Below are 26,309 nucleotides of genomic sequence, written 5' to 3'. Positions count from 1 at the left end.
GTTTTGAGGGTGTCATTGACAGAGTACAATGTGAAATAATCTATATATTTCTTATATTTTTCCATTGTGCGTTGTCTATGTAAAAGGCAAAAATATATAAATGCCCACATACATACATATACAAACACAAACTATTATTCAGAATTTAGGTTACCTGAAAGTATTAGTAGATTTCTTTCAATATATCCCACAGCCATGTAGATCACAGCAAATATTGGGTATTTTAAATCAATACCGTCTCTGATTTCTCTATATTAGCCTTAGGGCACTCACTGGCATGTGATGTACAGTTTAAGGGGGGAAAAGCTGAGGTAGGTCAGATTGGCCCCCCACAACCCTTATTTTCTTATTCTGCATACTAAATTTCAGTATCTCCTCACATTTTACAATAAAGGTATTGAGGTTTAGAGAGGCAAAGTCCCTTGCTGAGAATAACAGAGATAGTTGAAGGGGAACTCAGAATTCCAGAATAAGAGTCTAGCACTCTTGTTATCATATCATGCCCATGATGGTTAAATTTTATGTGTCAGTTTGGCTATGCCACAATATGCAGATATTTGGTCAAACATTATTCTAGATGTTTTTATGAAGGTTTTTTTTTTTTTAGATGAGCTTAGCATTTAAATCAGTAGATTTTGACTAAAACAGATTATTCTCTGTAATGTGAGTGGGCCTTATCCAATCAGTTGACTGTATTAATAGAAAAAGACTGACCTCCCCAGAAGAAGAGTGAGTTTTGCCAGGAGACTGCCTTCAGACTTGAACTCCACTTCTTCCCTCCATCTCTAGCCTACTGGCCTACTTTGCATATACTGCTCTTGGACAAAGAATGCTAATCCTAGAAAATTTAGTAAGCTGGATAATATGCTAGGCATTCTGTGCTTAAATTTGGAATAAATTATGAAGGGATAGTGAATCTCATAGTTCCTGAAATTTAGTCCTTATTTTAGATGTCATGGAAAAATTAGTCTAGCCGGGGAGGAAAATGTTCAAAGTAACTGTAAAATATCAACACATTGACTTCATATTTTCTTTTAATATTATTATGCAACTTGGTTGAAAAATATAAATTTTAATTAGAAATTTTTCTTCACATTGCTTGGATGGATATAACCACTGAATCTTTTCTTTTAATAGAATTATAATTCTCATACCACAAAATTCACTCTTTACAAATATGCAATTCAGTGATTTTTAGTAAATTCACAAGGTTTTGCAAACATTACCATTATGTATTTCCCAAACATTTTTATCATCCCAAAATGAAATCCCATAACAACTATCAGTCACTCCCTACATCCTGGAAATCACTAATCTTTCTGTCTCTGTGTATTTGCCTATTCTGGATGTAATTGCATTTATAAGTCATCTATATTATAAGCCACACGTATTTGTGCCTGGTTTATTTCACTAAGTACGATGTTTTTCAAGGTTTATCCATGTTTTAGCATATAATAGTACTTTATTTTTATATGGATAGACAATGTTCCACTGTTTTTACATACCAAATTTTGTTTGTACATTCATCAATTGATGGACATTTTGTTTGTTTCCATTTTTTGGCTAGGAATAATGGAATAATGATGCTACGAATATTTTTGAAGAAGGCTTTGTATGAACGTATGTTTTCAAGTTTCTTGGGTATATATTGAGAAGTGGAAATGCTGAGTCATATAGTAAGTCTATATTTAACTATTTGAGAATCTATCACCTTGTATTCCAAAGCAGCTCTACCATTTTATATTTACAGAAGCAATATAGAAAGTTTCCAATTTCTCTACAACCTCACCAATACATTTTACTGGTTTTTGTTTTGATTATATTCATCCTAGTGGGTGTGAAGTGATGTCTCATTGTGGTTTTGATTTGCATTTCCCTAATGACTAGTGATGTTCAGCATCTTCTTATGTACTTGTTGGCCATCTGTGTATCTTCTTTGGAGAAATATCTATTAAAGTTCTTTGTCCATTTTTAAATTGGATTGTTGGTCTTCTTATTGAGTTATAAGTGTACTTTATTTATTCTGGATAAATATATGATTTGCAAATATTTTCTCCCATTCTGTGGGTTGTCTTTTCATGTGATAGTGTCCTTTAAAGCACAAGAGTTTTTAATTTTGACAACGTCTAATTATCTGTTTTTTCTTTGGTTGTTTGGGCTTTGGGTATCATGTCTAAGAAATGTTTGTCTAATCTGTGGTCACAAAGATTTCTTCTTAGAAGAAAACCCAGGGGTAAATAGTTTTAGCTTTTATGTGGTTGATTTTCAGTTATTTTTTGTGTATGGTGTGAGGTAAGGTAACGTTTTTTTTTTTTTTTGGCATGTGGATATCCACTTATCCCAGCACCATTTGTTGAAAAAGCAGTTCTTTCCCCCATTGAATTCATATGCAGAATTTAAGAAACAAAACAAATGAGCATAGGGGAAAAAAAGAGAGAGAGAGAGGCAAACCAGAAAACAGACTCTTAAATATACAGAACAAACTTAGGGTTGCTGGAGGGGAGGTATGCAAAGGGATGGGTTAAATGGGTGATGGGTATTAAGGAGGCACTTGTGATGAGCACTGGATGGTGTGTGTAAGTGATGAATCACTGGATTCTACACCTGAAACTAATATTACACTGTATGTTAAGTAAAAGAAATTTAAATAAAAACGGGGAAAAAAGGAAGTATCTTTCTACTCCTAGTTTGTTTAATGCTTTTGTTTAAGTGGTGTTGGATTTTGCAAAATGCTTTTTCTGCATCTATTGAGATGATCAGGTGGTTTTTATACTTTATTCTATTGACAATTGATATATTACATTAACTGACCTTGGGATATTAAGCCAACCTTGCATTCTTGGAATAAATCCCAATTGGTCGTGATGCATTATCCTTTTTATATGTTGCTGGATTTGGTTTGCTGTATTTTACTGAGGATATTTGTGTATTCGTAAGAGATTTTTTTCCTTGTTATATCTTTCTCTGTTTTTGGTATCAGGATAATACTGGCATCATAGAATGAGTTAGGAAGTATTCCCTTCTCTTCTGTGTTTTGAAAGAGTTTGTGAAGGATTATTGTTAATTATTCTTTAAATGTTTAGTAGAATTCACCAGTGAATTCATTGGCTTTTCTCTGTGGAAAATATTTTGATTACTAATTCAATCTCTTGTTAAAGGTCTATTCAAAAATTTTATTTCTTCTTGAGTCAGTTTTGATAGTTTCTGTCTTTATCTGAATTTGTTTATTTTATCTAGATTACCTAATTTGTTGGCACGTAGTTGTCCATAGCATTCCCTTTTAATTCCTTTGTTGTCATTGTTGTAAAGTAAGTAGTAATATTCCCTCTTTAATTCCTGATTGAGTAACTTGAATGCTGTCTCTTCTTTTCAGTTATTCCAGGTAAATTTTTAATTTTGTAGATCTTTTCAAAGCACCAACTTTTGATTTTGTTGACTATTTTTTTTATTCTCTGTTTTATTTATTTCCACAATAATCATTGTTTTCTTCCTTCTGCTTGTATTTAGTATAGTTTATTCTTTCATAGTTCCTTAAGGTAAAGGTTAGGTTATCGGTTTGAAGTTTGTTTGTTTTTTTCCTTTGTAATATAGGCATTTGTAGGCATGGTGGATAATTTTATGTATCAGTTTGAACTAGAGGATTCACAGATAGCTGGGAAAACATTTTTTCTGGACATGTCTGGGAAGGTATCTCCAGATTAGTATTTGAATCAGTAAACTGCATAAAAAATATTGCCTTCACCAACATGGACAGGTATCACCCAATCCTTTGAGCGAATAGAACAAAAAGGCAGAGTAAGGGCAAATTCACTTTCTCTGCTTGAGTTGAGGTATCCATCCTCTCCTGCCTTAGTACATTAGCTGGCCTCTATCTTAGGCCTTCAGACTCAGGCTGAATTATAACACCAGCTTTTCTAATTCTCCATCTTTCAAATGGCAGATTTGGGGACTTTTCAGCCTCCCTAATCCTGTGAGCCAATTCCTGTAATAAATCTCCTCTTATATATATCCTATTGGTTTTGTTTCTCTGGAGAACCTGGTTAATACAATGGATATAAATTTCCCTCAAGCACTGTTTTAGTTGTATTCCTTAAGTTTGGGTTTGTTGTGTCTTCAGTTTTTTCATAAATATTTATTATGTGTTATGTGTATCACACTGTACCTAAGTATAACATTTTCTAATTTCCTTTGTGATTTCTTCTTTTACTCTTTTTAAAGGTGTGTGTTGCTTAATTTCTAAATATTTTTGAATTCTCAAATGTCCTTTTATTACTGGAGAAATAATTTCTATTATTTCAATCCTTTTAAATTTATTGAAACTTCTTTTATGATGTAACCTATGTTCTATCCTGGAGAATGTTCCATGTGCACTTGAGAAGACTGTGTATTCTACTATTGTTGTGTGCAGAGTTCTATAGATGTCTGTGAGATCTACATGGTTTATAGTATTGTTCAAGTATTCTATTTTTTGTTCTTGATTTTCTTTCTAGTCCTATCCATTATTGGAAATGAGATATTGAAGTTCCAACTATTATTGTTGAATTTGCTAATTATTTCTTTAATTCTTAGAGTTTCTGCTTCATGTATTTTGGGACCCTGTTATTAGATTCTTTCTTCTGGATGCTCAAATCTCCTGTTGAAATTCCTGTAGTGAATTTTTCATTTTAATTTATGTATTTTTCAATTCCAGAATTTCTTTTGCTTTCTTTTTATAATTTCTGTCTCTATTGACATTCTTTATTTGATGAGACATCATTCTCATATTTTCTTTAGTCTTTAGACTAAAGTTCTTTGCACATATTTAAAATAGTTAATGTAAAGAATATGTCTAGTAAATCCAATGTCTGGGCTTCCTTAGGGATAGCTTCCTATTGGTAGCTTTTTTCCTCCCCTTGTATGGGCCATACTTCATTGTTTCTCTGCATGCCTCATAATTATGATGATGATGATGATGATGATTAGTTTCAGGGGTGGTATTTAGTGATCATCAGTTGCATATAACATTCAGTGCTCATTACATCAAGTGCCCTCCTTAATGTCTATCACCCAATTACCCCATCCTCCCACCGACCTCCCCTCCAGCAATCCTCAGTTTGTTCCCTATAGTTAAGAGTCTGTTATGGTTTGTCTCACTCTGTGTTTTTATCTTATTTTTTCTTCCCTTCCTCTATGTTCATCAGTTTCATTTCTTAAATTCCACATATGAGTGAAATCATATGGTATTTGTCTTTCTCTGACTTATTTCACTTGGCATAATACACTCTAGCTCTGTCCATGTTATTGCAAATGGCAAGATTTCATTCTTTTTGGTGGCTGAGTAATATTCCATTATATATATATGCCACGTATTCTTTATCCATTCATCAGTTGATGAACATTTGGGCTCTTTCCATGTTTTGGTTATTGTGGACATTGCTGCTATAAACATTGGAGTTCATGTGCCCCTCAAATCACTATTTTTGTATCTTTTGGATAAATACCTACTAATGCAATTGCTCGGTCATAGGGTAGTTCTATTTTTAATCTTATTTGTATGAAAACAGAAAAGACCCCAAATAGCCAAAGCAGTCTTGAAAAAGAAAACCAAAGCTGGAGTCATCACAATTCCAGACTTCAAGCTGTTATTACAAAGCCGTAGTCATCAACGTAGTATGGTACTGGCACAAAAACAGACACATAGATCAATGGAACAGAATAGAGAACCCAGAAATGGGCCCTCAACTCTATGGTCAACTAATCTTTGACAAAGCAGGAATACCCAATGGAAAAAAGACAGTCTCTTCAACAAATGGTGTTGGGAAAACTGGACAGCAACATGCAAAGAATGAAGCTGGACCACTTTCTAACACCATTCACAAAAATAAATTCAAAATGGATGCAAGACCTAAATGTGAGACAGGAATCCATCAAAATCCTAGAAGAGAACACAGGCAGCAACCTCTTTGACCTCGGCCAGAGCAACTTCTTACTAGACAAATTGCCAGAGGCAAGGGAAATAAAAGCAAAAATGAACTATTGGAACTTCATCAAGATAAAAAGCTTCTGCACATCAAAGGAAACGATCAACAAAACTAAAAGGCAACCTACAGAATGGGAGAAGATAATTGCAAATATCAGTTAAAGGGCTAGTATCCAAAATCTTGATAAAGAACTTATCAAACTCAACACCCAAAAAACAAAAAGTCTAGTCAAGAAATGGGCAGAAGACATGAACAGATATTTCTCCAAAGAAGACATACAATTGGCTAACAGACACATGAAAAAATGCTCATTACTCATTATCATCAGGGAAATACAAATCAAAACCACAATGAGATACCACCTCACACCAGTTAGAATGGCTAAAATTGACAACTCAGGAAACAACAGATGTTGGCAAGGATGTGGAGAAAAGGGAACCCTCTTACACTGTTGGTGGGAATGCAAACTGGTGCTGCCTCATAATTTTTTGTAGATAACTGAATGTTTAAAATAATATAATGTGGCAATTCTGGAAATCAAATTCTTCCTCCTTCCCAGGGTTCAGTGTTGTCATGTGTTGTTATTTTTGTTTATTTAGTGACTTTTCTGCGTCAATTCTGTGAAGTCATGTGTGACCACCTAAGTTTCTACTTGGTTAGCAGAGTGATCCACTAATAGTTGGACAGAGATTTCCTTAAATGCCTCAACTATTAAATCTCCCGGTCTTTGCTGAGGGGCTTTCTCTGTGTGTTGGGGCACTATTTCAATGCTTAGCCAGATAATTTACAATTTTGCCTTAGCCTTCACTTCCTGCTTGCATAGAACCTCTAGATCAGCTAGAGGTGAGAGTTTAGGGCCTTTTCAGATCTTTCCTAATCATGTGCACAATTTTGGGAACGTGCACACACCTACCTGTGTTTGTGACTTTCTTAATTCCCAGGAGCAGCTCAGAGCTTTTCAAAGCCCCTATGGGATTCTCATTCCCAGATTTTCCCTTTTAAATTTTTGGTTAGCCTATTATTTCCCCCAACTGTTATTTACCACTTTAGGTTCAGAGTTAAACAATTGCCTATAAGTGTTTTTGACAATGTGCCTGGAGAAGAGACTTTTTGCACCGAGTGACCTCTGAGTCAGGTTAAATAAAGATTTCTTTACAAATGGGGTCTTCCAGGAACTAAAAGGTCAAATAATGGCAGTTCTCTTGGAATGAAGCTTTAAAGGAGCCCCACCCCATTTTTCTCCTTCCAGTGGCTACAAGGCTACTGGTTTTCACTGTGGTAGTGAGCTCTCCATTTTCAAGGCTACTGTGGAGCTAGAGAGGAGGTATGGGAATAGGACAAGTTAAAATGCCACAAATCACACTATTCTTACCAAGATTCAGCTGTTTTTCTTTAAAAACTACTACCAAGGTTGCTGGGAGCCTTTGGTTAATTTCTAGTATTCTGAAAATATTGATTCTGACAATTTTGGTGAGTTTTCTCATTGCTTTTTTGGAGGAGAGAATTTTTGGAGGTCCTTAATCTGCCATTTTTGCTGACATCATCCCTTTCCCACTGAATCTTGATATATATTATGTATATCATTAGATCCAATTATAAGTGCAATAAATTAACTGCCAATTCTTCTGTTCACATGTAAGAAGGAGAATGTTAAGAGGTCCCACATACGTTGAGGAATTCACATTCAGTCTTTTCTGAAGTTTTCAACTCCCCTTGGTGCAAGAATCAGGCAGAGCAGTGGAACCAAGGAACAGCTAGCTATTGGGATTCAAAATATTTTCTTCACATTGCTTGTTTAACACAGCCTCATATGTAAATACACTCCTGTGAATTTGCGTTTTTGCCTCTGCATCTTCCTCAGTAGCTTCTCTGTGGTGAGACTTTCCATGGCAAGGACTGAATCATTCTCTTGAGAGAATCTGGTGTAGGAACAGCTGTGATTGAAAGGCTTTCCCTCCCTATCCAAGAGGGAAAGCTACTTAGAGGAAAAGGTGGGCTTAACTATTTGCATCTACGATGATGACAACTTGATATTCTCTAACACTTTTATAAAACAATTCATAGGTGTATAAAAGCAAACAAAGTATTTAGCTTCTTTTATTTTTATCTCCCAAATACTTTCACATACAAGCACAAGACTACCACTGCTGTCAAGTAACATTAGTCATTTAGCATATATTCAATCAATAAATTCTGTGATGAACCCAGTGAATTTAAGTTCATTTTTTGAGCAAAAGCATGGTGAGCACCTACTGTGGACTAGGCATGTGATTAATTTGGTCATCATTCTCCCAGAATTCCAGAATTCTCCTATTCCTTCTATAACCTGATTGCAAACCATGGACTATGGAATTGACTTTATTTTTATTGCCCCTTGCTTTATTATAAACCCAGAACAAAGTGATCCAGATGTCACACAAAATATTCAAGATTGTTCTCTCTCTCTTTCTCTCTCTCTCACACACACACACATGCATGCACACACACACAAAGTGAAATAGAAAAACTACCTATAAAACCAAGGAATGTTAAGTGGAAATAGGTATTTTTAACCTCATACCACTTCCTAGTATGAGATAAGGAATGCTAGAGAATGGTCATCAGTTCTTTCTCCACTGGTTTTGCTTAACATTCAGAGATATACTTAGATATTAATTTGAGACAATGAGATTGTGAGAAAATTTTTCCCTTGAAAGATTCCACCCCTATACCAAATATGTTCAGGGTATCATTTCCAAAAATATTTCATTACTTTGCTTTGTAGAGTTCAGAATATCCTGGTTTAGTATTAGAAGTAGTGAGATCGCTAAGGTTTTGCTATTTACACTCTGTCACCTTGTTTCCTCTTTGTGCATAAGCAGACATAGTTGTATGTGGCTTGATATCCCCAGTTATGTGGGGGAGGGTGGGAACACAGCTGCCAGAACGGCTGTGGTGGTGGACGGCTGGATGCAGGTGCATATACTGCCTCAATTTGACAGGCTTTCAGGCTTGCATAATCTCTAGTGAGATCCAATATCCTACCCAATAAGGTCCTTAAAAACTACAGAAGCAACACACTTACACATATTCACCAGGGCATAGAGTTCCATAAGGTTCGCTCAGATCTACACGGATAAACCATCTGCAATGTGTTATTTTTGTGATCTGCATGGTCACAGTGTCACAGTAGCTTAGAAATTAAATCATGCACCTGACATTACGATACTTTGTTATCTGCATGATTTTCTTTTTGCCTATATGCTGTATAGTACATAAGGATTGGAATTCTTAAGCTTTCATAACAGTTTCTTGCCAGAGTAGTACAAGGGATAGGTAGTAACTGCTGATTGAGTTATTCTTCTGGTAGAATGTTAGTGTGCCTCTGACTCTGAGATTCTTTTCTCAGTGTCTCATCACCTCAACTTAGTCCCACTCGGCCACTAACTCACTAGACAATGGATGAGTCACTTAACTTTCTAAATCTCTATTTTTTTTTTTTTGGCTGTAAACTGAAATTAACAACCCCTGCCTGGCAGCACCACAAGGCAGTTTGAGAATGAAATGATAAGAATGCATGTGAAAGTAATTTGGAAATGGCTATTAGAGGTAGATAAGAGCTAAAAATTACCTCTCCTCCCTGTCAGGTTCTCACCTATGGAAAGAAGAATCACTAGCAAAATGGCAGTCCAAAGTATCATCATTTTAGGCAGAGAAGAAGTGAATAAAATTCACAGCTCTGGGAAATCTAGATTGGAGAATGCGGCTAGACCTGAGGCCAAGATCGGGTCCCCTCCCACCCAACCCAAATAAAAACCTCTGTATTTGCAAAGAGAGCTGAATCTGCTGCACTGTCTTCCAGTCAACTTACTGAAAGTTCAAAGACTGCTTCTGGAGAGCAGGAGGGACTGGAATGCAGAGAGAATGGCTAGTATCCCTTCTGAGTGGAGCAAGCTCTCCCAAAGTGGGTTAGTACTCAGAGCCAAGAAGTGCTATGGCTTGCACCAGAGTAGGAGAGGGATCTCACTGCATGAGTACAGATCCGTCAAGGAGAACTAGATGCCATGTCACAGGTGAGCGGTGATCTGTGATCTCATCAAGCATGGAAACAGGCTCCCACAAAACAGATTAGCACCTCTCCCACCTGACGGGGAGGGACGAGAAAAGAGAGAAAGAGATTGGGAGTGTTGACATCATTTCTCTCCAGAGTGAGGAAGAGACTGGAAGTTAGCCACTCTATAGGTTTATGAGAGAGAACAAGAGTCCCCTCCTCTCATCCAATGAGGGCAATGAGATATGCAAATGGATTAGGGATTGCTTTTATAGGGTTTGTCTCATTGAAAAGTCTGAGAAAAGTGTTTATCTAAGATACATTAAAGGCTACTTACCCAGTCCCTTCATTTTACAGTATGAAGGAGCCAAGAACAGGTTGGTGACTGGCTCAGCTAGTTGATGGCAGTTGCCTAGTTCTCAGAAAGATTAGGTTCAGAAAACAGGGCACTCACCAGGCAGGGTGAGGGGCCATGGGCTGCCAGAGAGCAGCATAAGACCACTGAGTACTCTGGGGAACAGGAGAATGTGTTCATATGCAAGAGAGGGAAGAGCAAAATGTATGTGGCAGAGATGAAGATCATAATTTTGTTTAAAGCTATTTTATTCAAATATTAAATTATAGTTATGATTTAGATAATCAAGATAAAATCAAGTCATTAACATGATTTTAATTATGTGAAAATGGAATAGGTTTTTCCTTCTCACTGCCCTTTGGAAGGTGCATTTTCTTCTCTGTAGTATTTACTCTCCAGTCCTTATGATAGAAATAAAACACAGGGATCCTTTGGGAAGCAAAACTCTGAGTCCACCTGGTAAAGATGGAGTTGACCTACCCCCAATGCTAATGGATAGTCTCCTAAGACCTGACCAGACAGAACATTTCATTTCCCTCACCACAGGAACTGGTTCAGGGAAGGGCATGTGATCCACTCTAGGCAAATGGCAACCCTTTCCTGGACCTCTTACAAATGAAAATTCTCTTTGCTGGAGAGTTCGCAGCTGAGATGGTATAATATAAACCTAGAGCTACTGTTGACCATCTTGTCACCATGAGGAAGGAGTTGGCTTGAGAATAAAGGCAGCCCAGAGGCTGAAAGAGGGAGAAACCTATTTTTTATTATATTTTTGAGCATTTTAATCAGACATAGCCAAGGTCAACATTCTACTACAATTTTCAGTTACATGGGCGAATACATTCTGTACTTTCCTTTGTTTTTGTTTAAAGCAGTTTAATTAAGATTTCCATCACTTTTAAGTCAAAAGAATCTTAATATACTTTCTCTTTGGTACCTCTGAAACATATGGGTAACATGTTTCTTTTCTCCTCTTTTTCCTTTTTCCTCTTTATCCACCCAGGTATATCCCAACCTGAATAAGAAAACAAAGAATCATATTCTGGTTATGTTTTTTACCCAAGACTGTCATTAGGTTCACAGCATGGTAATATCAGAGAAGAAAGCTTTTTGCAGTTATCTGTTGCTGCATAACTAATGACCTCAAAACTCTGTGCTTATATAGCAACAATCATTTTATCATATTGGATGATGTTGTCTGTCAGGAATTTGGGGATCAGCTGGATGATTTTTCTTCTCCACAGGGCATCAATGGGGGTCACTTGGAGATGTCCAACTGATGGCTGTCCTGGTTGGGGCAGGTCAAGATGGCTTATGCCTGACACCTTGGTGGGGATGGCTGGAAGCCTGGGTTCAACTGTGACCCCTTCCCATTTAGTCTCAGGGTTTCTTTACATATTCTTTCACGGTGGCTAGGGACTTCATGAGGGATTGCCCCAAGAGGTCTTGGACGTAAGCTGCAAGACTTCTTATAACTTAGACTCAGAAGTCAAAGGATATCATTTTCACCTCATTCTATTAAGTTACTGAGGTCAACCCAGCTTCCAGAGGAAAAGGAATTAGACAATTAGACTCCATTTTTCAATGACAAGAGTAAGAAGGTATTTGTGGCCATCTTTCGTCTACCACAAGGTGGGACAGCAGTGGGAAGAGCTCGAGTCGAGTTTTGGGGTTGGACAAACCTGTCTAAGAGGAGCTTCATTGTTTCCTAGATGTGATTACTTAGATTACTTGTAAAATAAGGAATAAAAAAACATTTCTCAAAGACGTTGGGAATCAAGTGAAATAATTTGTGTGAAGTGCCCTAGGACAATGCCTGGTACTTAGTAGTCATTCAATAAGTTGTGGTTGGATTTATCTTTTGATTATATATTTTCTTTCTGCCAGGAGTGGAATCTCTCTCAATTGTGACAGACAATTAAGTGTGCTGAGATTTTGTCTCCATCTGTTAACTCTCACTGTGTGGAGGCATTTTGGGTGGTCACAAGTTAATTCATGAACCCTAACTGCCTCTTCTTGGTTCCAGAGCTAACATTATTGTAGATTGTTACAGAAAATATCAATCTGCCTGGGGCCAGAATCATTTATGTTGTAGAGGAACAGTTTCACCAAAAGGTAACAAATTCAGCATCTTTGTGCAGGGCTACCGTTCTTTTTCAGCACGGGCTTTCTCAGTTCACCATAGCCCTTGCCACAAACTAGACTCAGAGCATGGCTGAGTACAGTTCAGCATAGGTTGTCTTAAAGGGCATTAGAAAAGCCAGTTGAGAGCTCAACCATTCATCTGCATAGAAATCTCGTCCGTGACATCTGGGATCTCCAGTCAGCCTCAGAATTCCCCTGGTATTGACGTCAGTGCAAAGGGGTTGTTCTACATTTGCGAAGTCCCTTCTTCTTGAGCCACAGCCCCCCTCCTCTCTTTATGTCGTTATAATCATAACAAATTGGCTGTACACGCTGGCTGTCTGGGATGGAAATAAATTTTATGGTTCTAGTATAATGGGAAAAAAGGAGAGACGTGCATAATACTCATACTTGGAATTACTAAACTCTGTGAGCCATTTTTATTTATACCTTCAGCCAAGTCTGTGGGTTTGCATTTGGTATATAAATTTCTAAGTGCTGCTGCTGCTGAAAGTTATGTGTAGGGGGTGTTGTTAATGAATTATGAGTCTTCTGTATGATAAAGCTTAATACTGTGTTCAGTGTTTTGCATACAATTACTGAAGTGCTATGAGTAGTACATGGGTCTTGACATCATTTTTCAGCTGGTTGAGAAAGAGAGTGCCTTTTAAAGGCTTCCCATTTAAAGTTTTGTGAAATAGTCATTGTTTTATTTTCATTGATTGTCTCTTAAGATATTTGTGTTTTTACTCCTTTCAGTCATCTCATGTTGCAATCTTGAGGCGATCTGGAATGTGGGTTTGCAATTTCTGTTCTGAGCAGCCAGCCAGCTGGGAGCCCTACACAGATATCATGCTCCACTGCTGTGGGAAAACAGAAACCTCTCCCACCACTTAATGACCCCTATAGATTCAATAAATTTTTTAAAAGGTATATTTTTAATAGTAGTTATTTATTTTTTAGTAAGGATATTTCAACTCAAATATTTGGAAGGAATGAAAGAAAGAAAGATGATAAATTATTATAATTTTTAAAATTGATGGTATGTCAATCAGGTCAACAGTAGATTATTAAACAAGGTATTATACTCTTATTTAACCTACTTTAAATTTTAAGATCAATTTAGGTAAGGATATCACTTTAAGAGGGTATATATTGGGTTGAAAATTACAGTCAGCCAATGGTATATATTACCACATTATTTTTCTGATAATTCAGGCATTAAACTCAATTTCGAGGAGGGAAAAAAATCTAAGTTTTGTTCTACCTCATTTTTAGTACTTCATTGTCACTATCAAGCCATGTGAACTGTGTTTACTCCAGTAAATTATGGACACAGTAAGACCTCCTTTAGCCTCTTAAATGGAAGTGTTCATTGGATAATATTTGTACAGTGCTTTGAATTCCTCAAAATATGCACATTGTTCCCCAAATCAAATGTGCTAAATGTCTCATAAAATACACAGAATTATTTCCCTTTATAATTACTTTAAAACAACACAATTTTTAAGTATATAATGAGTCATGTTAACTAAAATATCTACTTCCCTTCCATTTTATCACCATTCCCACTGCCTACCTATTTTCTCTGTTTGAGTACATTTTATCACACAGACAAAATAAGTGTTTCTACATTCATGGAAAAACAGTCATACTGAACCAATTAAAGCAAGCAAAGGAAAGAATTAGCCGAGAAAATCTGTGGTGTTTTATGGATGAGATGGCATATACAATATCGTACCTCACATTATCATAACTCACAGACTTCTTACTTTCTTAATGAGTGACAATAGCAAATCTGGAAAACATCTGCCTTGGACAAGAACACTAACTGCTCTCTGCTTAAAAAATATTGCTCGGCTATTACTGTAGAGCAGCCATGCGTATCATATTGTGGTATGAGATGTCTTGGTTGCAAGAAATTAATATTTTCGTGTTTGATTTCAAATGGCCTAGAACAGAATTCTGGCATAATTCAAATCATTGTAAAGCCATAGTTCGAATAAAGAACATGATTTACTATTAGCAAAACTTCAACGCTGCTACTTAGATCCCAGCAATCATTATGACTTGGCTGAAGGATATTTAGCAAACTATTTTGTGATTTTGCGCCATCTAAAGAGAAAATCTGCAATATAAAAAGAAAATCTAAAAATAACCTCTCATTTATGTATCTCACCATTTCAACTGGTAAGCATGTTTTGGCTGCACAAGTAAAATATATATTTAAAAATCTCATTACCACCGTAAGAGCATCTGCCATCAGAATAAATTTATTAACATTCTCACCTGTGTTTTCATCATGGTGAAGAGTAGTCTTCTTTTCTTCTCACTACCAATTGGTAAGTGTTTGGAAGATGAAAGAATGACACTTTTAGAAGAAGGGACAAGAAACAATTCCCGTATCAGTCTGTGTTTTGCGTGACCTCCCTAATTTTTCTAATTTATTGTCAAATAATTCTGAAACTTAAAAGTAGCTGTTCATTTATTTTTATTTCTCCTTAAAGTGGGAGGTAAGATCACAGGAGATAAATTCGTCTCACGCTTTGGATACGTGTTCTCATTGTACCAATACCGTATTGTTAATTTGTAAACTGTTGCAAAATCATGGAGTTTGGCAAAATGCTAATTAAATCTTTTCTGGCTGAGAAGATAAATTCAGTCATGGAAAAGAATTCATTTCCGGACTATCTCAGATATTTGCCATCATTTTTTTTTTCATTTCAATAGTGATGCATTATTACTACAAAGTGTGAAAAATTTCATTCAAGAGTGACTTGATCCAAGACATTATCTAATAGAACAGCTGGTACTCTTGTTCAGATTGACCCAGAACCATAGAAAAGTTCACAATTTTTGCAGATTTTTACTTGCCTTTGTTATAAACAGAGAAGGGTCTGAATTACTTGTATTATTTATTTAGCTCATAATCTATTATTACATTTGATGACATAATCCATATGAACTGAAGGTAGAGTTTTCCATGTACCAACTGAGTTTTAAATTACACAGTTAAGTTAATCTCAGACATTTGTTAAGAACCCAAAATGCTCCCAAAATGTGCAGTTCATATTTTTAATATATCTATATGCATAGATATCTGTTTTTAGATAATTCTACTTTTAGTCCAAAGCATAAGCAGATTTGAATTTTTTAATCTTGTTAGTTCTAGAGGACAAATCTAGCAGTGTATGAAGAAGACTGAACTAAGTTTGGTGGTAGCTTGTGAATATTTCTGACTCTGAACAGTAACATATACTATTTACAGTTGTCTTTTGCATGCAGGTGCATTGTGGGAATGTAACCCACCACTGAAGTCACACAAATCCTTTGCTTCAAGTCTTTTGGTCACATAGTAAGAAATTAACAATGCTGTATTTGTTTTCTTTTTAATATTTCTCATATTTCTTATTCTCATTCTGAAGGAATGCATTCTAATCCAAGGACACATTCTCATACATTCATTAATCCTTGTGCTCCAAAACGATTCACATGAAAACTCAAAATCAGATGGTTTCATGTGTTCCAACTTAGCTTTTGCTAAAACAGGGTCATCCTTGAACTTGTCATCTGCTGAGGTATTGAATTCCCTATTTGACTCAATTACATGATCTTAAGAATGTGGCCATTTGCCATTTCTGTCTCAACTCTGAACACATGTTTTTGCATCTAACTGTTCAGCTTTGGGAACCCCTCATTATAAATGACCTACTGAAAAAGAGAGTAAGTCATTTAAGGAGCTTCCTAAGTAATACATTAAAATGTTTCTGTTTAAAGTATTATTAAAATTATTTTCTGGTAATGACAAGTTTTAACTCTGTAAAGCATTTTACTACAATGTCTGAGATACAAATTAATTGTTTAAAGAGTAAAATATTCCTGTCATTGTAAGAAGAGTTTTTGTCCATTTAATGAAGTTGTAATCAAGGTGATATTTTGAAAATTAGTTGTCATTTTCCTCTAATTTAAAACAGTATCCCAATGTGGAATAATCTAATTGTAAAAAATTATTTTTATATGCATATATTGTGTTACTCAGTTTTCTTCTAAAAATGAAGTAGACAGATACTTGTTTCAGATATTTATATTTAAATTACTGAATCAAGTCAAGTTAAACACGTATTTGTCTTCTCTGCTGGACTAAAAACTCCTCGAAGGCACAGACTGTGTCCTGTTCATTCCTCAGATGAACTAAGGACTAGGACAGTGTTTGGCAGATAGAAGGTGCTCAATAATGTTGCTGAACTGATCTGAATGAATCTTTATGTGGCCAGATGTAAAACACCTATTTTATTTTTAAATATATAATCTACAACTAAAGAATAAAACATAAGCTCAAACTTTGCATTTATCCCATATCTCTTTTTTTTTTTTTTTTTGCTTTTCAGATCACTTTTTTTTTTTGCTTTTCAGATCACTTTCACATAGTTATATCATTTGATCCTTTTGGGGTGGTGGACCTAAGAAGTCTTATCAGTCTATTTTTCTTATTTGAAGTCGTACTCCTGGTTAATCAATTCCATGGCAGGAACGGGAAACTAGTTTTTTTGTTTTTTTTTTAACTTGTAGTCTCTTTACCATATACTTACTAACTCTTTTATGTGAAATATGTGAGATGGGTCAAGTTTCGTCTGTGTAGAAAAAGACTTCTTAATTCAGCTGGAAGATGAAAAGTGTTGAACAGACTATCACTTCTACCCAACCAAAGGAGAAAGAAAAAAAAAAGCTGAGAAGCTGGGAATTAATGACTCTTCTTGAACCCATGAGAGAATTGAGATTGCAGGGCAAACACAACTATCCTGAAACATAGGGAGAGACAAGTGCTTTCAAAGAAAGATATTGTCAAACTCCTTTTAAGTTAAACAGAAGACCCCAGACAGATATTTTTAATGAATTGCTCAAGGCTGAGTGGGCATGTGAAGTTCCTGGGGGCTGAAGACATGTGTGTGTAGGAAGTCCCACTCTCTCAAAGGATTGTCCTCTAGGAATTCACAGGGAAAGTTGGGGAAGAGCCCACGAGAAGTTCCCCCGTGATACTGGCTGAAGCAGGGAAAGCATAGAAGCCGCTGCCGACATACTGCCGGACTCATTATCAGTATCATCTCAGAGGAGCGAGAGCCTTCATACGTAGGGAAAAGGGAACAAAAGTGGAGACAGAGGTTCTTGGGAGAGGGATGGGACTCTATGTAGGCCCAGCAGAACCTCTGGAGAAGGAGCAAGAATGTCACAGCTTGAGAATGTCACAGCTGCAAGACCCAGCTTCACAATGTCTGCCTAAATCTGAGGCTTACTAAGAATATCGGACAACACCTCCTTCCCCCAATCCTCTACCTCTAATCACCCTATCAAGTGTCAAACACAAGTAAGAGTGAATACAGCTAGGAGAGCTGCAAGAGACAAATTCTCTGTCTGTTGCACAAAGGAAAATGCCTAAGCCAGTGCGCAGACCCAAAGCCAATTAGGAAGCAAGCTTCAAACCCAGGCCAACTCCCGACTAGATTAAAATGAACTCCTGCACTAACAGCTCAGTGGAAGGAAAGGTGTGCTCATCTCCAAGCATAATAACTGTTTATCTCAATATCTATTGTCTTGTATGATATGTCCAACTTGTAACAAAAGACTTACAAGGCATACAAAAAAGGAGGACAAAACACAGTTTAAAATGACAAAGGAGTTAACAGAACCAGACTGAGATATGACCTACATGTTGAGAACCATCAGATGTGGAATTTAGAATAGCTATGGTTAGTATGTTAAAGGCTCTAGTGGAAAAGGTAGACAACATGAGTAGTCAGGTAGATATTTTGAGCAGAGACATGGAAACTAAAAAGAACAATTCAGTAATAGAGATGAAGAATACCTTCAACAGATCAACAAAGTAGATTAGACATGGCTGAGGAAAGAGCCAGTGAGCTTGAAAATGTAGATGAATAGAGACTGCCCAAAGTGAAACACAAAGAGAAAAAAACAGAATGCCGAAAAACAGAACAGAGAATCCAAAAGCTGTTGGACAATATCAAATGATATAGCATATGCACAAATGGAATTCAAGAGAACAAAGAAAGAAGAGGGCAGAAAAAATATTTGAAGAAATGAAGACTTTTCCAAAAACCCAGCACCTGTGAACATCATATTCAAACTTCATGAAGAAAGCCAAAGACAGACAGCAAAACTGAAAGGCAGCTGGAGGAAAAAAAATGGTATTGCATAAGTGTAACAAGGATAATATTTACAGTGGACTTCTCAGTAGAAATCAGGCAAACAAAAAGACAGTGGAAAGGTATCTGTAAAGTGCTGAAAAGGAAAAAAAACTGACTTAAAAATATATTTCAAAGGTGAAGTGTAGATACATTTCTGGGACAAAATTTCAAATAAACCTTTCAAATGAAAAAAAGTCTCAGACAAACAAAAATTAAGGTAACTCATTGCCACAGATGTGCTCTATAAGAAATGGTAAAGGAAGTTCTTGGGTAGAAGAGACATGATCAAAAACTTGGATTTATGTAAAGAATGAAGAATGAAGGCAAAGTGGAATATATTTTTCTTATTTTTAATTGCTCTAAAAGCTAACTATTTAAAGCAAAAATTATAATTCTGTGTTTATGCTATTAATAAAAGTGAAATGCGTGATAAAAGTGGTACAAGGAATGGGAGGATTTGGGAATATACAGTTACATTGTGGTGTATGAAGTGGTATATTATTCAAAGATAGACTCATTAACCATTAAAACAAATGTTAAAGGGGCACTTGGGTGGCTCAGTCGGTTAAGCATCTGACTCTTGATTTTGGCTCAGGTCATGATCTCAGGATCGTGAGATTGAGCCCCACATTGGGCTCTGCGCTGGGCATGGAGCTTGTTGAAGATCCTCTCTCTCCCCCCTTCCCTTCTGCCTCTCCCACTCCTCTAAAAAAAGGGATAAAAGAAAAAAAGTTAAATGTTAAAGAGGAGGTATCTGTCCTCTGTGCAGAAAACACTGAGGCCAGCTCCTTGCTCACCATTATTCCTTCTTGCAGAGGAACAGGGTGGTCAAGAAATCGTGCTGCAGCCACAGGGCAGTCATGGTTTTGGTTTTTCTTGTTTTTTTATTTATTTGAGATAGAGCAACAGCAAGAGAGCGAGTGAGAGAGAGAGAGAGAGCATGAGCAAAGGTGTTGGGGGAGACAGAGGGAGAAGCGGGCTCTCCGAGCAGGGGGCCCGATGCAGGGCTCGATCACAGCACGCTAGGATGACGACCAGAGCTTATCGCCCAGCAGTCATGGTTTTAAGGATACTGGAAAGACCTGTGGAACCAGAGGTGGTGGTTCACTGAGTTAGAATCACCCTAACCATCCGCGATATAAAATCCCTGGAGAAGATGTGTGCTGACTTGACCAGAGGTGCAAAGGAAAAGAACCTTAAAGTGAAAGGACTGGTTCGGCTGCCTACTAAGACTGAGAATCACTGTGAGAAAAACCTGTGGCGAGGGATCTAAGACACAGCAGCATTTCTAGATGAAAATCATTGACTTGTACAGCCCTTCGGGAATTGTTAATCGCATTACTTCTGTCAGCATTGAGCCAGGAGTAGAGATGGAAGTCATTGTTGCAGATGCCTAAATTAACTATTTTCATAAATTAATTATCCATTGTTTAAAAAGAGGTATAAATAAGTAAGAGATAAAACGGAATAATAAAAATGCCTAATAATTTAAGGCAGAAAGTGAACCAAAAAAAAAAAAAAACAAGAAAAAATAGAGCAAATAGGAAACAGCTAGCAAGATAATAGATTTTAATCCAATCATCATAATAATCACTTTAATATACCAGTTAAAAGGCAAGGATTGTTAAATTGGATTCAGAAACAAGACTCAGTTATATGCTGCCTATAGGAGACTCACTTTAAATACAGACATAGATAGGTTAAAAAGAAAAGCATATACCATGCACAGTGTCACCCGTCTCTCTGACAAAAAAAACAAAGCTGGAGTAGCTATATTAAATTCAGTCAAAGCAGACTTCAGAACAAGAAATATTATCAGACATAAAGTAGAACATTACATAATGATAAAGGGGTAAGTTCTCCAAGGACCTAACAGTCCTAAAGGTGTACCTACCTAAGCAGTGCTTCCCAGTACCTGAGGCAAAATCTGATGAATCTGAGAGGACAAATAGACAAATCCACAATCATCATTGGTGAGTCCAACACTCTTTTATACTTATGGTTAGAACAAATCGTCAAAAAAAAAAACAGTAAATATAAATAATCTGAACAACACTATCATCAAGTTGACCTAATTGACATTTATCACTTCACCAAAGAACTTCAGAATACACGTTTTTGTTATGTGCACATGGAACATTCACCAACATAGACAATATTCTGGGCCATAAAACAAACTTGATCAAATTTAAAAGAACAGACATGATCCCAAATATGTTCTCAGATCCTTACAGAATTAATCAGAAATCAATAAAAGAAAGATAGCTGGAAGATCTCCAGATATTTGGAAATTAAACAATGTATTTCTAAATAACCCATGAAGCTGAAAGGAAGTCTCAGGGGAATTTTAAAATATTTTGAACTACCAACAATAGGAAAGTAAGCAACCCAATTAAAACAGGACAAATGATCTTAACAGAAACCTCACCAAAGAAATATCCAGATGCAAATAAGCATACAAAAAGATGCTCAACATCATTTGTCACTGGAAAATTTCACATTAAAGCAACATTGAGATGCCACTACACACCTATTTGAGTGGCTAAAATAAAAATAATAATAAAATAAAACCTGACAATGCTAATTTCTGGCAAGAACGTATAACAACAGGAACTCTCATTGCTTGTAGAAATGAAAAATGATACAGCTACTTTAGAAGACAGTTTGGAGATTTCTTACAAAGCTAAACAAGCCTTATCATAGAATTCCCAAATCATACTCCTAGGTATTTATCCAGCTGATTTTAAAACATGTCCACATAAAAGCTTTCACATGAATGTTTGTAACAGCTTTACTTATAATTGCCCCAAACTGGAATCAACCAAAATGTCCTATATTAGGTAAGTAGATAAACAAGTTTTGGTACATCCATGAAATTGAATATTATTCAGCAATAAAAATAAGTGAACTATCAAGCCACAAAAAAAAAAAAAGCTTAAATGGATATTGGTAAGTGAAAGAAGTCAGCTTGAAAAGGCTATATATTATATGATTGCAGTTATACGACATTCTGGAAAAGTCAAAACTATAGGAACAATAAAATAGTGTTTGCCAGGAGTTCAGGGATGAATGGGTGAAGCATTTTTAGGGCAGCAAAATTATTCTTCATTCCACTGTGGATCTTGTGGTAGATACAAGACATTATGTATCCATCAAGTGCATAGAACTTTACAGCACAAAAAGTGAAGTTGAATGTATGCAAAGTTATAAAAAAAAATCTTATAGGAGGTTGTGGGAACCCAGGATGGGATGCAGAATGTGACAAGACAATCCAACTGTATGACAAATGTATGAAGGGGGAAAAGTGTGTAGGGGGAAAAGATACTGAACTACATAATTTTGGAAATGAGTGGTATCTGTCAGATTGTACTCTAGTTGATAAAGTTGTTGACCATGGGGATATGGTTTAATAATTCTGATACCATCATAATGTATACTGGAATTGAACAACTAAGTAAATGGATGGTAGTGGTGGGAGATAGGTTTTTCACTGCTGACAAGGAAGTTTAGAGAAATAGGCTGAAGTGATCCATGGGGTATAGATTAGAGTTGGAGACATCAGCATGATCTTATGTTAGCTTAGTATACATACAGATGATTACATATAGAAATACACACACAGGTTAGGATACACACATATATTTTCTTTCTCTGTTAGCTGAGGGCCTAATGCAATGAAAACCCAGGTAGCAATAAATACACCTACTCTCCAGATCTGGGTCTGTAAAATCATTCTCCATTAAAAGGAACAGGGCTCCTTAGAGAAATGGCTGATTCTAGGATTGGGCAGGAAATATAGAAGATGAGTCTGGAGCATCTTATAGTGGCATAAAATAAAAAATATAAAGCCAGTAATGATGGTATATGTGAAAGAGACCCAAAAGTCAAACGAAAGAGCTCCAAATGGCCAAAGCAATTTAGCCAACAGAATAAATTATATTGGATTATAACTCAAAACATAAAATAAATATTCATGAGTCACACTGATAAATAAATGAATGAGTGAATAAATGAATAAATAAATAGAGAAGAATAGACAAAGCCTCATTCAGAAGAATTCCAAATAATTTATGTAGGTATTCCACTCTCAAGGAGATGATGCATAACTTTCCACTCCCTAAGCGAGGGCTTTATAAACATAGTGACTTTCTTCCAAAATGTACAGTATGGAGAGGAGAGAAAGGTGTAATTTTCCTGTGGAGACACATGACAAACACTACCTCAACCAGGTGATCAAGATTAATATCAACAGGGATAAGTCATGTTGATACTATAAACCCTTTATAAGATAGGATGAAAATTTTACTTTAGCCTGTGGTCTTCCTCCCCAAAACATATAATGGCAGAGAAAAACATCAGACAAATACCAACTAAGGGGCATTCTATAAAATACCTGATTAGCAATCCTTAAAACTGTCAAGGTCATCAAAAACACAGACTCTAAGGAACTGTCACAGCCAAAAAGAATCTAAGGTGCTCTTGCTACTAAGTGTAATATGGTATATTACTGGGATTCTAGAACAAAAAAAGAACATTGGGTAGGAACTAAGAAAATCTGAATGAAGTATGGACTCTAGTTAATAATTATGTATCAATATTGGTTCATTAATTATAACAAATGTACCACACTAACATAAGATATTAATAATATGGGAAACTGGGTGTGGGGTATATGAAAACTGTTTGCATTATTTTTATCATTTTCTAGAAACTTAAAACAAGTCTAAAATACTTTATTTTAAAAATGTATTTGGAACTGAATGATAATGAAAATGTAACATAACAAAAGTTGTGGGATGCCCCCTAAAGCAGTGCTTAGAGGGAATTTTATAGCATTAAATACTTAGTTTGGAATGGAAGAAATATCACTAATTAACAACCTGAGTTTCTGGCTTAGGAAACTAGAGAAAGACAAATTAAGCCCACAAGCTAAGGAAATATTAAAAATAAGAGGAGAAATCAATTAAGTTGGAAACAGAAAAAGATAAAGAAAATCAATGGAGCTTAATGCTGATCCACTGAAGAGATCCTAAAATTGATATCCTTCTAGACAGGCTGATCAAGAAAAAAAGAAGACAGAAATTACCAATATCAGGAAGAAAATGAGAGAGATCACTAATGGTCCCACAGACGTTAAAATATAATAAATCATATGTGAACAACTTTAAGTTTATAAATTTAACAATTTAGATGTAATTGACCAATTCCTTGAAGACACCAACTATTAAAACTCACTCAAGAAGCAGAGATAACCTGAATAATCTCATATCTATGAAAGAAATTGAATTTGTAGTTAAAATCCTTCCAAAAAAGAAAACTCCAGGCCCAGATAGTTTCCCTGGCAAATTCTACCAAATATTCAAGGAAGAAATAATACCAAGTCCTCAAAATTTCTTCCAGGAAATAGAAGGACACCTACTAATTCATTCTACAAGGCCAGCATTACTCTAATACCAAAGCTAAAGAAAGAAATTACAGAACAGTATCTCATTAATATAGACCAGAATTTCTCAATAAGATATTTTAAAATTGCATCCAGCAATATATAAAAAATATAATGTATCATGATCAAATGAGGTTCATCCCAAGAATGCAAGGCTAGTTTAACATGTGATAACCAGTTAATATAATTTAATGCATTCACAGACTATATAGGAAATACCATATGATCATCTCAATAGATGCAACAAAAGCATCTAATAAATTTCTACATTCTTTCATGATAACAACATTTAGCAAACTGGGAATAGAAAGGAATTTCCTTGACCTAATAAAGCGCATCTACAAAAGAAAACCAAAACCACAAAAAAACCCAAACGAAAAAACCAAATCTACCTGTTTATATCATATTGAATGATGAGAAATCAAATTTTTCCCCTAAGATCAAGAAAGGCAAGTATGTCTCATCACTCTTACTCAATATTATTTGGAAGACCTAACCAAGTACAATAACACAAGAAAAAGAAATATAGTGGATACAGGTTAGAAAAGAAAAAACCGTCGCATTTCATAGACAATGTGTCTATGTGGAAAACCCAAGAATCTATACAAAAGTTCCCTAGAACTAATAACAAAAGTTAGTAAGTTTGCAAGATAAATACTCAAGATAAAACAGTCAATTGTATTCCTATTTATCAGCAATAAAAAAGGGGTGAAACTATTGATTCAACTATTCAACTGTTGGCTTACATAACAACATGGAGGACTCTTACTTGCATTCTGTCAAATGAAAAAAGCCAGACCCAAAAGGCTAACTATTTCATGATTACAAATATATGATACTCTGGGAAAGGGAAAAGTATTGGAATTGAAAGCAGATCAGTGGTTGTCATAGCTTGAGGAGGGAGTAGGGGTTCACTACTAAGTGTAAAAAAAATTTAACTAGGATGTTGGGGGATCCCAGGATGGGATGAAGACTGAAATTATAACTGTTTACAAATGTATGACATTACCTCACTGAAGGTGGTAGGGAAAGGGGAACTGACCTAAATGACTTTGGAAACAAGGTTTGACTGGATATTCTAAGGACAAAGACAATAAAGAACTGTCATAGAAATTATATTCTAGTTGGTAAATTAGAGTTTCATGGGGTTAGCAATTCTGAAACTACCTTACATGTACATGAGGGTTGATCAAATAAGTAAATTAACTGTATGTAATGGGAACCAGGTTTCTCACTGTCAGAGAAAGAAGTTAAAAAAACAGGGGTGAGAAAGCTAACTTTGTTCCCTGAAAGGGCCTAGAAACAGTGACACCCTAGTAGCCATGGGCACATCCAGTGTCCAGATCTAGGTTTCTAAATACCACTCGGCAAAAGCAAAAACCCAAACCCAAAAAACAAATGTAAACAACAACAACAACAACAAAGCTGTTGTTGAAAAATGACCATTTCCAGGGCTGTATTATAAGGTTGATGATATGATGCAATGAGAAGGGTATTGACCTCTGTGGTATTCTTCCCCCAACTCTATCTTCACTGTCCAATCATGAGAAAACATCAGGCCAACACAGATCGAGGGTCAGTCTACTAAAATCTCTGACCAACGCACTGCCAAAGTTTATCAAGGTCACGAAAGAAAAGGGAAAGATTCAAACAGTCACTGATAAGGAGAAATGATGAATAAATGCAGCTGCGCTAGGGGCGCCTGGATGGTTTGGTCAGTTAAATGTCAGACTCAGTTTTGGCTCAGGTCATGGTCTCAGGGTCATGATCTCAGGGTGGTGAGTTGGAGCCCCACTCAGGCTCTGTGCTCAGCAGAGAGTTTGCTTCTCTCCTTCTCCCTCTGCCCCTCTCCCCAGCCGCCCCACCTCTCTCAAACAAACAAACAAACAAACAAATAAATAAATAGATAACTGTATCTTTAAAAAAATTCAACTTGCTCTACTGGGTGGATCCTGGAATAGAAAAGGGACTTTAGTGGAAAAACTGGTGAAATGTTTTAATACATGTACTATACTTTCGTAAAATGTTAACCTTGGGGGAAGCTGGGTGAGGAATATACAGAAATGTTCTGTACTATCTTTGCAACCTTTCTGTAAAACTAAAATTATTTAAAAGTAAAAAATAAAATGAAAAGCACGTTGTAAAATGTTTTTATATAACTTGTGAAGCTGTTTGATAGTTCTTTGATCTAAACAAA

The 26,309-nt window shown here is 36.0% G+C and overlaps 1 pseudogene; it reads left to right on the top strand.

The window, feature by feature from the left end:
* The first annotated feature begins 18,252 nt into the window (after positions 1–18,252).
* Positions 18,253–20,066, top strand: LOC118547641 (small ribosomal subunit protein uS10 pseudogene; annotated as a pseudogene).
* The last annotated feature ends 6,243 nt before the right edge of the window (positions 20,067–26,309 follow it).

This window comes from Halichoerus grypus, chromosome 5 (genome assembly GCF_964656455.1).
Source record: "Halichoerus grypus chromosome 5, mHalGry1.hap1.1, whole genome shotgun sequence".
NCBI lineage: Eukaryota > Metazoa > Chordata > Mammalia > Carnivora > Phocidae > Halichoerus > Halichoerus grypus.
Note: the sequence above shows the minus strand (reverse complement) of the source record. Positions and strands in the feature narration are given on the sequence as shown.